At 41.0% G+C, this 12,236-nt stretch overlaps 1 protein-coding gene across 4 annotated transcripts in view; it reads left to right on the plus strand.

Annotated features, from left to right (window-relative positions):
- EXD3 (exonuclease 3'-5' domain containing 3) overlaps positions 1-12,236 on the plus strand; it is a 290,827-nt gene that overhangs the window by 14,039 nt on the left and 264,552 nt on the right. The window lies entirely within an intron of this gene.

Raw genomic sequence — 12,236 nt, forward strand, 5'->3', positions numbered from 1 at the left:
ACTGCAAGGCCCATAGTTTTTCTTCTAGGGGTGAGTAAATGCTGAACAACTAACTGGCAGATTCTGCGGCTGCTTTTGTGTGATTTAGAGCAGTAGATAGTAGTTGTTACTCAAGACAATTTAAGATATGGTATGAATTACAGTGTAATAACTGGAAAACATTAATCACTTTCACTTTACTTTCTGTACTCTTTCAAGTGATAGCTATGATAAGGGAGTCTTTGTCTATATAACCGTAGCAGCTTCAAGAACGGAGGTAGCATAATGGAGGGTTCAGCTGAATGAACAACAGCACTTAAAATACTTGCTGATGCCTAAAACCCATTTCATAACTCGCTGTATAGTCACCTGACACGTTTAACCAGTGTGTGTAATATTAGGGCTGATGCTTTTTGTTCCCTCTTTAGTAACTTTGTCTTTCTTTCTGTGAGGATTAAGCCTTTGACCTGCAAATGTTGTCTGTAACGTTATGTCCAGCATTCAGTTTTTCAGCAATTTCTTTATGTTGCTCATTTTATACCTCGGTAAAAGGCAGTATTATTAGCATTACAGGTGTTTGAAAAACAAAATCGTGCTTAATCAGAAGTTTTCAGTTATAGCTTATTTTCTTACTGACGTGCTATTTTGAGGTGTCAAACATGATCAGCATCAATGTGAACATCAACAGGAAGAGTTTGGTGAGGGTTAAATAACTGTCATGGTTATTTTTCAGTGAGCAGTGAAAATAAACTGCTTACAAAGTCCTGTCATTTGTTGCTTTTCTTAAACATTCTAAAGAAAATGTTTCTGTCAGTGATGCATTTGATGCTGAACTTCCAAGGAGAGCAATTATTTTTAATTTCTTGAGATGAGTAGAACTGTTTCTGTCCTGTGGATTCATCTTTCTTGATGTTTATGTTGATTCATCTTTCTTGATGTTCATGTATTTATTAAGGACAACACAACAGAAGCAATGCAGTTATTCTGTACTTACATGATGAATAATAGTTAAATACTAATTACCTTTCTTGAAGAGTAATTAACACCTTTCACATTCTCTGTAGAACAAACAGGGAAAACAACCTGATAAACTGAGAAGTAAGCTGAACTAGCCACTTTTCTAGAGTGGCAGGTAATTAAGTGTTGGGTTTTGGGTGACAGGAAAATCCAACAGCAGTTTGTAACTACATTTGCTCTTCTTTTTCTCAGTAACTAAGTAAGTTATTCAGTCCAGTAGATGCAGCTTTTCTCTGGTGATTTCTTCCTCTGTAGATTTTCAGGTAGCTCTGTAGGATAAATTACTCTTCTTTGTTTTTTTCCCTTTTAAGAGATGTAAGAAGCGCTAATGATCAGGTCTCTTCCCATGTGTATCTTAGTGTGTAAGTTCAGGGACACGTTGAAATTATAATAGATATGGAGAAATTTCAAAGTACATTGTCACATTCATAAAAGTTTCCTAAATGCATACAAGTTAACCCCAAAATCAAGACACCAGAAGATTTCCCTCTTTCCCTTGGCGTTGCTGGCTTAATTAGTATAGGTTATGTCTTTTGTCTGTAGTGACTAGTAGAAAATACACTTGCTGGGTCATTTTTCCTGTCATTACGTATCTGTAGCCCTTTCTGTTGGCAAATAATAGGAAGCTTTAGAAGTCTGGAAGAAACTAAAATGCTTGATGCAGGAATTTATTAGATAACCATTCAAGCAATGCTTCCCGGCTTTTTGTGAATGTAGCTGTGTATTGGGTTTGCGTGGCAAGGTGTGTGTGGGGGCTACAGGAATGTCTTCTGTGAGAAGCTGCTAGAAGCTTCCCCTATATACAACAGAGCCAATGCCAGCTGGCTCTGAGACGGACCTGCCAACAGGCAAGGCTGAGCCTATTGGTGATAGTGGTAGCACCACTGGGATAAGGTATATAAGAAGGGGTGGCGGTGGGGTGAGGAATCTGCACGACAAAATTGCAGTGGAAGAGAGGAGTGAGACTACGTGAGAGTAACAACCCTGCAAACAGCCAGGTCAGTGCAGGAGGAGGCAGGAGGGGGCTCCAGGCACTGGAGCAGAGATTCCCCGGCAGCCCATGGGGAAGCCCACAGCAAGGCAGGCTGTCCCCTTCAGCCCATGGAGCCCACGGGGGAGCAGATCCCCACCCGCAGCCTGGGGAGGACCCCACCATGGGGCAGGGGGATGCCCAAAGGAGGCTGTGACCCATGGGCAGCCCATGGTGGAGCAGCTCCTGGCAGGGACCTGTGGCCCCATGGGGAGCGGAGCCCAGACTGGAGCAGGTTTGCTGGCAGGGCTGGGGACCCCGCAGTGACCCACACTGGAGCAGTGAAAGAGTGTGAGGAGGAAAGATGCAGCAGAAACGATGTGTGATGAGGTGACCACAAGCCCCATTCCCAGTTCCCTTGCACTGCTTAGGAGGAGGAGGCATTTGGGAGTGAAGTTGAGCATAGGAAAGAGAGAGGGGTGGGGGGAAGGTGTTCTTAATTTTCGGATTTGTTTCTCATTATCTGGTTTGAATGGTAATAAATTACACTAATTTCCCCAAGTGGAGTCTGTTTTGCCCATGACAGTAATTGCTGAGTGATCTCCCTGTTCTTGTCTCAACCCACGAGCTTTTCATTATGTTTTCGCTCCAAAAAATGATCCTGTCCACTTGAGGGAGGGGAGTGATACAGCAGATTTTGTGGCCACCTGGTATCTAGCCAAGGTTAAACCATCACAAGCTGTTTGATCGCTAAAACTTACACCCAGCATGTTTGCTTTGTCATTGACAATTGTCATCATATGACAGTTTTTCCCATTAGAGTAGCATTGACATAACATGAAAAAATAAAATTGGACCAAATGTGCATGTATTTCTAGACAGACTCTGAAATCTTAAAAAAAACCCTCTGTAGATAATCCATCTTATTTCTTATGTGAGACTGTTGAACAGGGCTATAAGAAAGTCAATGGAAGGAAAACATTGATTGGGACACCCTAGTACCAAGTTTGTAGGTTACATAAAAATGACAGTGTGGTCTAAACCCATGGGGGAATAGTGCAGTGTCTTAAAGCTAAATGTCAAATCAGGAAAGTAACTGTATTAATAACAGCATCCTTAAGATTAGAAATTGTCAGAACGCATAGATAGGAAAAGTATAGACTAGTACAGAGTATGTAGCTTTAAAATAGGAAACACAATGGGAGAAAACTGGCATCCCAGTCCTCTTGGGTATCAAGAATGACAGCCTTGGGAAACATCTGGTCAGGGAATCCAGAGAGAAGATACTCCTGACTTTATCCTGGGAATTGTGCAAAAGCTGGTACAAAATTTTACTGCCAGTGGCCCTCTGTGAGTGTGAACACAAATGTACTTACAGATCCTTGCAGAAATAATCCAAGTCAAGAACTTCAGTGAAGTGATACTTGATTTCAAAAGGGAAAGTACATCAGAATGAGGAAACATGTTAAAAAGAAACTGAAAGAAGCAGTGAGAAGGGTGAAATGTTTGTAGGTAGTGTGAAGATTATTTAAAGACTCTATCAAAAGCCAGTTGAGAGAGAGAAAAGTTATGATGTGAAACAGCAGGGAAGAAAGGCTGTAGTCAGAGGCATCCTTCCAAAAGCTAAGTCATGACCAACTGAGGAAGACAGAAAGGAGCAAACACTTTGAAACACCAAAAACTTAAGAGGAATAGCTTTCAGAAAGTATAAAAAATAACGGTTCTTTTCCAAATAATATTGGGAATAAGAAGATTGTCTAAAAGTTTGCAAAACCCCTTGAAGGGTAAGGTGTGAAACAATCACTTGCAGAAGGTGAAGCAGCAAGAAACAAATGAGTTTCTGAGGATTATATGCTCCTCATGGTTTCTTTACCAGAACCCATCTCAAACCCAACTATTCATGGAAGAATTTAAGAATGCAGTGAGCATAACTGGCTGCAGGGACCAGGGTGTTAGAGCTCAGGGGGGATTCAAGGGAGAAACTGTTGAATTATTAACACTTGTGTGCAACCTTTCAATTAAAACCTCCTCAGCCCTATTACAGAATAAATAGGGCTGATATGATGCCAATGTGCAAAAGAGTTCCAGGGAGCTTGGGGAACAGCAGACAGAAATCTGGCCTTGTATAATGCTGCATCATCATCATCATCAAAAGGATAATATAGATTAGAATTATTTGGCACGTGATTTTATATGAACATGGAGGAGTCAACATGACTTCTGTAAAAAGAAAGTTGCACTTGATGAATCTTCAGTGACTTGAAAGGCTCGGCAAACATCTGGATTAGGGTGTTCCGTGTGTATGGTATCCTCAGATTTTCAAATGTTTTCCGATGAGGTACTTTGCCACAGCTTCTTAGGGCCACTGATCTTTCTAGGGATAAGAGCAAATGGTCTTTAGTAAACCAGTGACTGGTTAAAAGGTGAGAAAATGTGTAGCAGTAATTGTCGTTATAATGGAGGGTGATTACCATCAGAATGACACAGGAGTCTTATGAGACCTGTGCCGTTTAACACTTTCACAGATGATCCGAGGAAGGCAGATAGAGAAATAACAGTCTGAGTGATTTAGAAGTACTTTGGCATAGTCAACTCTAAAACTGAAAATGTACCTCATTATGGTTCTGTATGATTGGAAAATAAACTAGCAGGTGAAATTTGGTCTTGACAAACGTAGGGTAACATGTGAGAAAGCTCCAGCCAAACAAGATATTGCCTCCCCTGATACCAGATTATGGAGCAGCTTACAAGTGGAGACTGTCTGGGCCTAAAGAAAAGGTGCCTGAGTGGGAAGAAGATAAGCAGTCATTCCCTGTTTCTCTTTTCATTCTGTAACAATAAGTAGGTACATCAAATGGAAGGAGGAAGTTCAAATTAAAATAAAATAATAATTCTTTGTGTGATTAATACAATGTGGCAGCTGTTGCAACAAGACTCGAGTGCTGAGAGTTTGCATGAAAGCCATTGGATATATTCTTGGAAGAAAGCTTTATAAAGTCTATTTCATACCAATACAGAAGACCTAGGTGTGTGGAAATATTAAGCTACAAGTTGTTGCAGGCTTAGGGAATGTGTTGGGGAATACAGTTGCCCATTTCTTTTCCTTAGACATTGGCCACTGACCACTGTCCAAGACACAATAGTGGCTAGGTTAAGATAGAATCTTACATGGTAAGGCTTGGCTTTGGTGCCTTGTTCTCTTTAATTTTATTTTGCTATTTCTATACTTGTCTGTTCCAGCTACTCCCTTCTCTCTCAGAAGCTCCTCCTACAAAATAAATGAAGTTTGTTTTTGGTGAAAACAAACTTTTTTGTCTTTTATTTTTCTTTCGTGTGTGTGTAGTACATTGAGTTGTCATGTGTGTAACTTTATTGTGTTTGTCTACAGACTTCTTGGACAGAAAATGGAGCTGCTGCTTAACCATTTCCATATGTGTTCAGCCATATTGTTTAGCTATATTCTTCACCAAATGTAAAAATAAACATATTTAAGAGTGTTACTTTTATGTGTTGTTAGAGAGTTAATAGAACTAGAAAATGTTCCAGACCAGTGTTTGTCCTACTTTGGGTCCTAAGAAGGCAGTGTCATGTCTTGCTAGTTTTTAAGCATCCTACAGCTTCATCTCTATGAATTTGATGGCCAGTTAGCTGATCTCTCCAGGAGATTAGTTGAATATAATCCTCCTGACATTTGAACACAGCAGAATACTTGAATGTTAGCAAGTTTTCCATTTATAAGTGAGTTGTTTGTTATAAGTGGAGAGAACAATCCAAACTCTGCCAAGTACATGCTAGGCTTATACAGCCCTGCTGGCCTCAGACATAACATGTTGTCAATTTTGTTTTTATTTACAGTAGATTTGCAAAGCTGGTGTGTTGATAGAGACATAAGGGAGTGTGTGATATGTCCCATCTGCGTAAACTCCATTTTCTATATTCTGCCTTGAACAGATGGTATGCTTTTTTATGTTTTTTTTTTTAATTTCAAGCTTTAAGCTGAAGAAGCCAGGTTTGAGGAGATGTGCTATATTAATTTAGTCACTTGCAAAATCAAGATAACTTGCTGGTGAAGGGTAGGTGGCAGGAGAGCAGCCACCTCTCTCCTGGATCAGCCCATGCCTCCCCACCTTTCCCCACTGAGCAGGTAAAACTTTGTCTCCCCTTTTGATTCCATCTGTTGAGTTGAACTGTTTATGACTGTAGGAAGAAGTTAATGGGAGTCCAGACCTGGAGAACGTTACCTCTTTGTCTTTTACATGAAAAAGTGCTTATACAGGAATGAGTATTGTGGCAGTTGCTCTAATTTTGTCTGCTTTCTAGTTCCTGGCTTTTTGTCACTAATAGAAGCAAATGAAATAGAATCAGAGAATTATTTAGGTTGGAAAAGACTTAAGATCGTGAAGTCCAACCATTAACCCAGCACTGCCCAGCCCACCACTAAACCACGTCTGTAAGCACCGCATCTATGTGTTTTTTAAACCAGAGATTCCACGACCTCCTTATGCAGCCTCTTGACAACCCTTTCAGTGAAGAATTTTTTCCTAATATCTGATCTAAACCTCCCCTGGTGCAACTTGAGGCTGTTCCCTCTTGTCCTGTCACTTGTTACCTGGGGGAAGAGACCGACCCCCCCTGCCTACAGCCCCTGTCAGGGAGCTGCAGAGAGCCAGAAGGTCCCCCCTGAGCCCCCTCCCCTCCAGGCTGAACACCCCCAGTTCCCTCAGCTGCTCCCCATCAGACTTGTGCTCCACACCCTTCCCCAGCTCTGTTGCCTGTCTCTGGACACGCTCCAGCACCTCAGCGTCCCTCTTGAAGCAAGGGGCCCGAAACTGAACACAGGATTCGAGATGCAGCCTCACCAATGCTAAGTACAGAGGGATGATCACTGCCCTGGTCCTGTGGACCACACACTGTTTCGGATACAAGCCAGGATTCTGTTGGCCTTCTTGGCCACCTGGGCATGTAGCTGGCTCACGTTCAGCCAGCTGGCAGCCAGCCTCCCCAGGTCATTTTCTGCCAGGCAGCTTCCCAGCCACTCTGCCCCAAGCCTGCATGGGGCTGTTGTGAACCAAGTGCAGGACCCAGCACTGAGCCTTGTTGAACCTCACGCAGTTGGCCTCAGCCCATTGGTCCAGCCTGTCGAGATCCTCTGTAGAGCCTTCCTACTCTCAAACAGTAGTATTTGTGACAGCAATAGCTGTGGATGCAAAAGAGATGCAAGGGTTTTTCTTGTGGTTTTGTGACTTCCCCCCCCCCCCCCCCCCCTTTGTGTATCTTCTCAGACTTGTCTTTGCTCAAAGGTGTAACCCTTCTTCTAGAAATACTATCACAGAAATCCTTGTCTTGTCTACAGTGTTTAACATGTAATCCATGTCTCTTAGATATACCTCCAAGAGATTGCAGAAGTTGAAAATTACTCTTGGAAAGCAGCTTGGAAGAAATTACTGCTTCTGGTGAACTTAAAAAGTTTTGGTCTTTACCATATATAGGGATTTTAAGACTGGAAATTATGATTAAGAGCAATAGTTTGCTCTCACATATACTACGGTCTACTGCTGTTTGCATTTTAAGTTCTTCTAAAAGGTGTCTAGTCTTTGTATATAGACTTCCTTTACTGTTTTAGGATTATTTTTGAAAGACACAATTCTTGCAGAATCACAGTATCCCCGTGAAGGTGTCTCCTATGGCCTCTTTGTCTGTTGGTGTGTCTAATAGGGATTTCTGATACTAATTTATAATCCTTATTGAACTTCCTTACTTTTTTTCCTCCAGACCTCTTTGATTTGTCAAGAGGACATTGCTTTTTATTCCTGTCTTCCCATATGCTGACTGCCACTCCTGGTTTGGTATATTTTGCAAGTTCAGTAATAGTCTCTTGGTTCTGAAATTTGGGGGGGTTGACTCCACTGGTAGCTGGGAGTGATAGGCAATTTCAGCAATCCACACTCAGTTTCTTTGCCAGCTTCTGACATTGTTACTGCCTGCCTCACTCTCTTCCCTGTTCCAGTGCTTGTTCATAGCCTTATTTGAAGTTTTGCGGAATTGTCATTGGAAGGGAAGCTCCGTCGGCTTGCATTGTGCTACGTTTAGGACTCTTACATGAATTTAAGTTTGACCTTCTAGCCATTTTTTACTGAACATTTGCAAATGAGGGCTTTTATTGGCTCTCATCTTGGCCTGATTTGTGGAGTTTTAATGAGAATGGCAAAACCACATCCGGGTATGGAAAGCATACGTGTTTCAGAAATGGAGGAAATGCTTATGAAGGAATTTTCTTAGGTAATTCAGTCTGCAGTTTCCATCAAGGAGATATCCACCTAGATAAAGTTTTGTAAAATTACAAGCAATTTCAAATCGGAAGTACATTACTGTCATATTGTTGGGGTTCTGTAACTCAAATTTAGAATGATTTATGACTTTTCTAGAATTGAAAATAGCTTGGAATCAAATAGTTGTGTGCCGAGACTACATTTACATTTTTCATTATTAGCCTTCTGCTGTTTATTTTGTGTGTATGATGTGGGGTGTTTCTTGGGTTTTTTTGTTGTTGGTTGTTTGTTGGGGTTTTTTTAAGTCTCTTTTGGGTTCTATTTTAAATGACACCCCTCTCCTGGGTGGTCCAGTTCAGGAATATCAGTGCCTACGGGCTGCTCCAGTGAATTCAGTGGTGCTCTGAAACCTGCTCCTCTTCCCATTGTCTGGAATGAGACCAGACACTGTATTTTTGGCTGAAGTGAGGTGAGAAGACTCCCAACCTCTGTGTCTCTGAGAGGGGCTATGTGTATACATCTGCTGTAACTCTGCACCCTGCAGAGCTAGTAAGCCCAGGATTTGTATAGTCAGTGGAGAGAAGTTTCTAGGGCATGAGTCAGATTATCTGAAAATGAATAATCTCCTAGAAGTGTGTCTCTTGACAACAGGGTTAGCCGTAGGAGACACAGATGGCTTAAATGAGCTGACACAGAACCTGCACTAGTATCTCATAGAAATGGGAGAGAACTAGAGGACAAAACAAGGTAACGTACCCTGCCAAAATAGGAGCCTGGCTAAAACCAAATAAATGTATTCAGACGTTGCTATTGAGTAGGTAATGTGAAATGGCTTTAAAGAGCAAAATTCTTGAGAGTGCTTTACCCTTTTCTTGTTTGTTTTTGTATTGGTTTCCATTTCCTATATGGTTGCTACAGCACTTGTCTATGAGCTGTTGAGGTGTAACTATGGACAAGCCAATGTCTGTCTGCCATGTATATAAAGACACTTGCCACAAAACCCCCAGGCAGGGTGGTGTGCAAAGCAAAATAGGCTTATGTTTCTTCTTCCATCTCCCATATGTGCTCACACCAAAACCCATGGAGATGCAGTTGTATAATCCTGTACAGCAGGAGCTAGACAGGATCCGTGGTGACTTTGCTGTCCTGAAGAAGGGGTGGAAGACTGCGGTGTACAAGAGGTTTAAAATGTGGCGATTACTGTCTGTTTCAACTGACTAAGCATGCATTATCTTTTAGCCAAATTTTTGCTGAAAGTGTTCAGTAAATGCATATACTGGATCTGTTTAAATGAGCCCAGTGTGTTTTTTGAGCTGAAGGAGACATCCCTCCTTGGTGACCAGTGTCAGTGTGACTTTCAAGAACTGGACGTACTCATCTTGTGAAAATGATGGGTGAAGTTCTCTGTGTTAGTGAAGCTGAGATCTGAAAGGTGTTTTCTTGAGGGTTTTGGACCCATTCTTGCCAAAGGTAACAGAATAAGGAGGCATAAAGCTTTATTTATACTTACTGGTCCTCTTATTGCCAGAAAGAAGCTGGCTGGTATCCAAGTGCCATTGAACCATCTGCAGAGGGGAAACTATGTTTCATTCTTGTGGAAGATGGATACCTTCCATTTCCTATTAGCCTGTCTTGATTCTTCACATTTCTGAGAAGTGTTTGTGGTATTCATAAGCATTCATAAAATGCAGTCTTGCATTACTGAGAATTCATAAATACTTAAAAATGTAATGGAATAGGAAGAATTAAAAAATGAAAGTAGTATAGAGTTCCTCTATACTTGGTCTCTGAGTGGTAAGAATATTGTTGCATGTCTTCCTAAGTCTTGCCCAGTGCATTCTACCTTCTGGAGATGCGTCTAGCTATAACAGTGCAGCAACATCAAATCTCTGAAATAATTCCATTTCTAAATGTAATGACTGTGATATGGAGTAAATGCAGGATAGAAATAAGGTGCCTTTTCCATATAACCACTTCCATTGAACAGAGAAAAAGGAAAGGAAAACATGATGTTTTAGTGATGAAGATCATACTTTTTAATGCAGAGTATCATCTAGATTTGAGCCTGACCTCATAGCGTCCCTAAGCCTGTACTTAGTTTGAAGCATTTCGTAACTTCAAACTTTAAAAGTCAATTTTGCAGATTAATATGAGGTGCTTTGCTGGGTCCTTAGGCAGCGTATTAGAAACAGTGGGGCATAAAAATTTTATAATGTGTTTGTTTGACTTTCCTTTTTCTCTCCGTGACAGTTGCACAGGCAACACTTGAAAGCTACAGTCTGTTTAATACAGTCTGGTTTTCCCAGTCTGCTAAAATGGAGACTGGAATCCTCCTCTCTTAAGTCTGTGTTGCTGAAGATTAAGTACATTCTTGGAATAAGACCTGTCTGTAATTTCTTATTCACACAGGCTTGGAAATGTTTATGCCTCGCTACTCAGTATTGCTGGGTGCAGCACACGGATGTTAATGCAGCTTTGCGGCTGTTAACTGCGGGGTGCATCGGAAGCTAACCTGCTTATTGCATCGGCCGCCCCACTGCCAAATTCCCTGGAGAGCCCTTGACCAAACAGCTGTGGGAGGTTAAAAGGATATCGTTCCTGAAGTCCTTTCCAGACACATGCTCTCATTGTTCTTATAATTAGAAAAGATTAAAATGACAATCCATGCTGGTGGTATACTCACAGCTCTCCTATTCATTGGATATTTATTACCTCCTTTAGAAACAGCAGCATTAAATTTGAAGGAATGTACACCATTATGTTTCTCTGTACTCGAGGCTGAGGACTCCTTTTCCATCATTTTGGCCAACAGGTTAAAAATAATGATAAAAAGGTATACAGGGGCTCAGCGGATTTATTTAACTGAAGCCTTACTCTTTTCTGCCTTTGAGCAGATGACCTAGAGAAGTTTATTGGTAGATTTTACAATAAATGCCTGATGACTCTACTATCTTATAACAGAATTTATCCCATTGATTCGCTAACTACTGCTGAAATGAATGTAAAGAGGAGTGAGGTCTGAAATCTCTTACAGCCTCTTAGCAGAACTCGGCATTCGTCTCACCAAGTTCTTTGGAGGTACCGATAAATGTAGTGAGCCACGTGCCCAGGATACTGTAAATGCACGTGCTTACCAGTGCTTTTGAGAACGATCCATCTTCATATTCTGCTTAATCACAGAAGTGTACTAATTTGGTATGCTTGTGTCAAGTTATATTTCTGGAAGCATAAGAACAAAATAAATTGCTATAATTTTTCAGCTGATGTAATGGCCAAAAGAAAATGAAGGAAACTTTTCTGAAGTCATATATTCATAAAATCTAATCTTTCAGCATTCCTGAAGTATCTGCTGATCAAAACTCTGTTCATTTAAAAAATGGATTAAATTTAGAAGCTTCTCAACATTTAACTCTGTACTTTTTTCTTTGTTCTCATCTGCTTTTTGGCTATGGTGACAATTCAGTGGGATGGTGTTGGGTTTTGATACTGAGGATCCCATCTGCTGCACACTTTATATAGTTTTATATAGTTTATTAGTGAAATAAAGAACAGGAGTAGGGAAAGTTGTGAACAGTCTCTTCTGATATCAGAGTTGTGGAGCTTCAAAATAACAGTGGAAAGGTTTAGTTCAAACATAAGGAGATACTTTTTCATACAACATAGATGAGTTGTGGAAAGCTTTGACGCATGGTGGTGCGAGTCTTAAAGCTCTTGTGAATTCAAGAAGCAGCTGAACAAATTAGTGGAAAAAAACTAAGTTGAAGACTTTTACAAGCACAACTTCCATCTCTGTCTCGGATTCGCTGTGCAGCAGATTTCTAAAATCTGGGAGAGTGTTGGGGAAGTGTTACTTCACAACAGCTCCTTTTTGATAATACTCCTTTGGCATCTGGGTTTGTCTGCCTTTGGAGACAGCACATTGGCTAGACGATCTTTCTGTTCTTGTGCTTGCAGTGTTTGGAAGGCAGCAAATGCACTTCTGTTCCACGAAGCATCTTCAG

The sequence above is a fragment of the Falco rusticolus genome, chromosome 9, assembly GCF_015220075.1.
Source record: "Falco rusticolus isolate bFalRus1 chromosome 9, bFalRus1.pri, whole genome shotgun sequence".
NCBI classification, from domain to species: domain Eukaryota; kingdom Metazoa; phylum Chordata; class Aves; order Falconiformes; family Falconidae; genus Falco; species Falco rusticolus.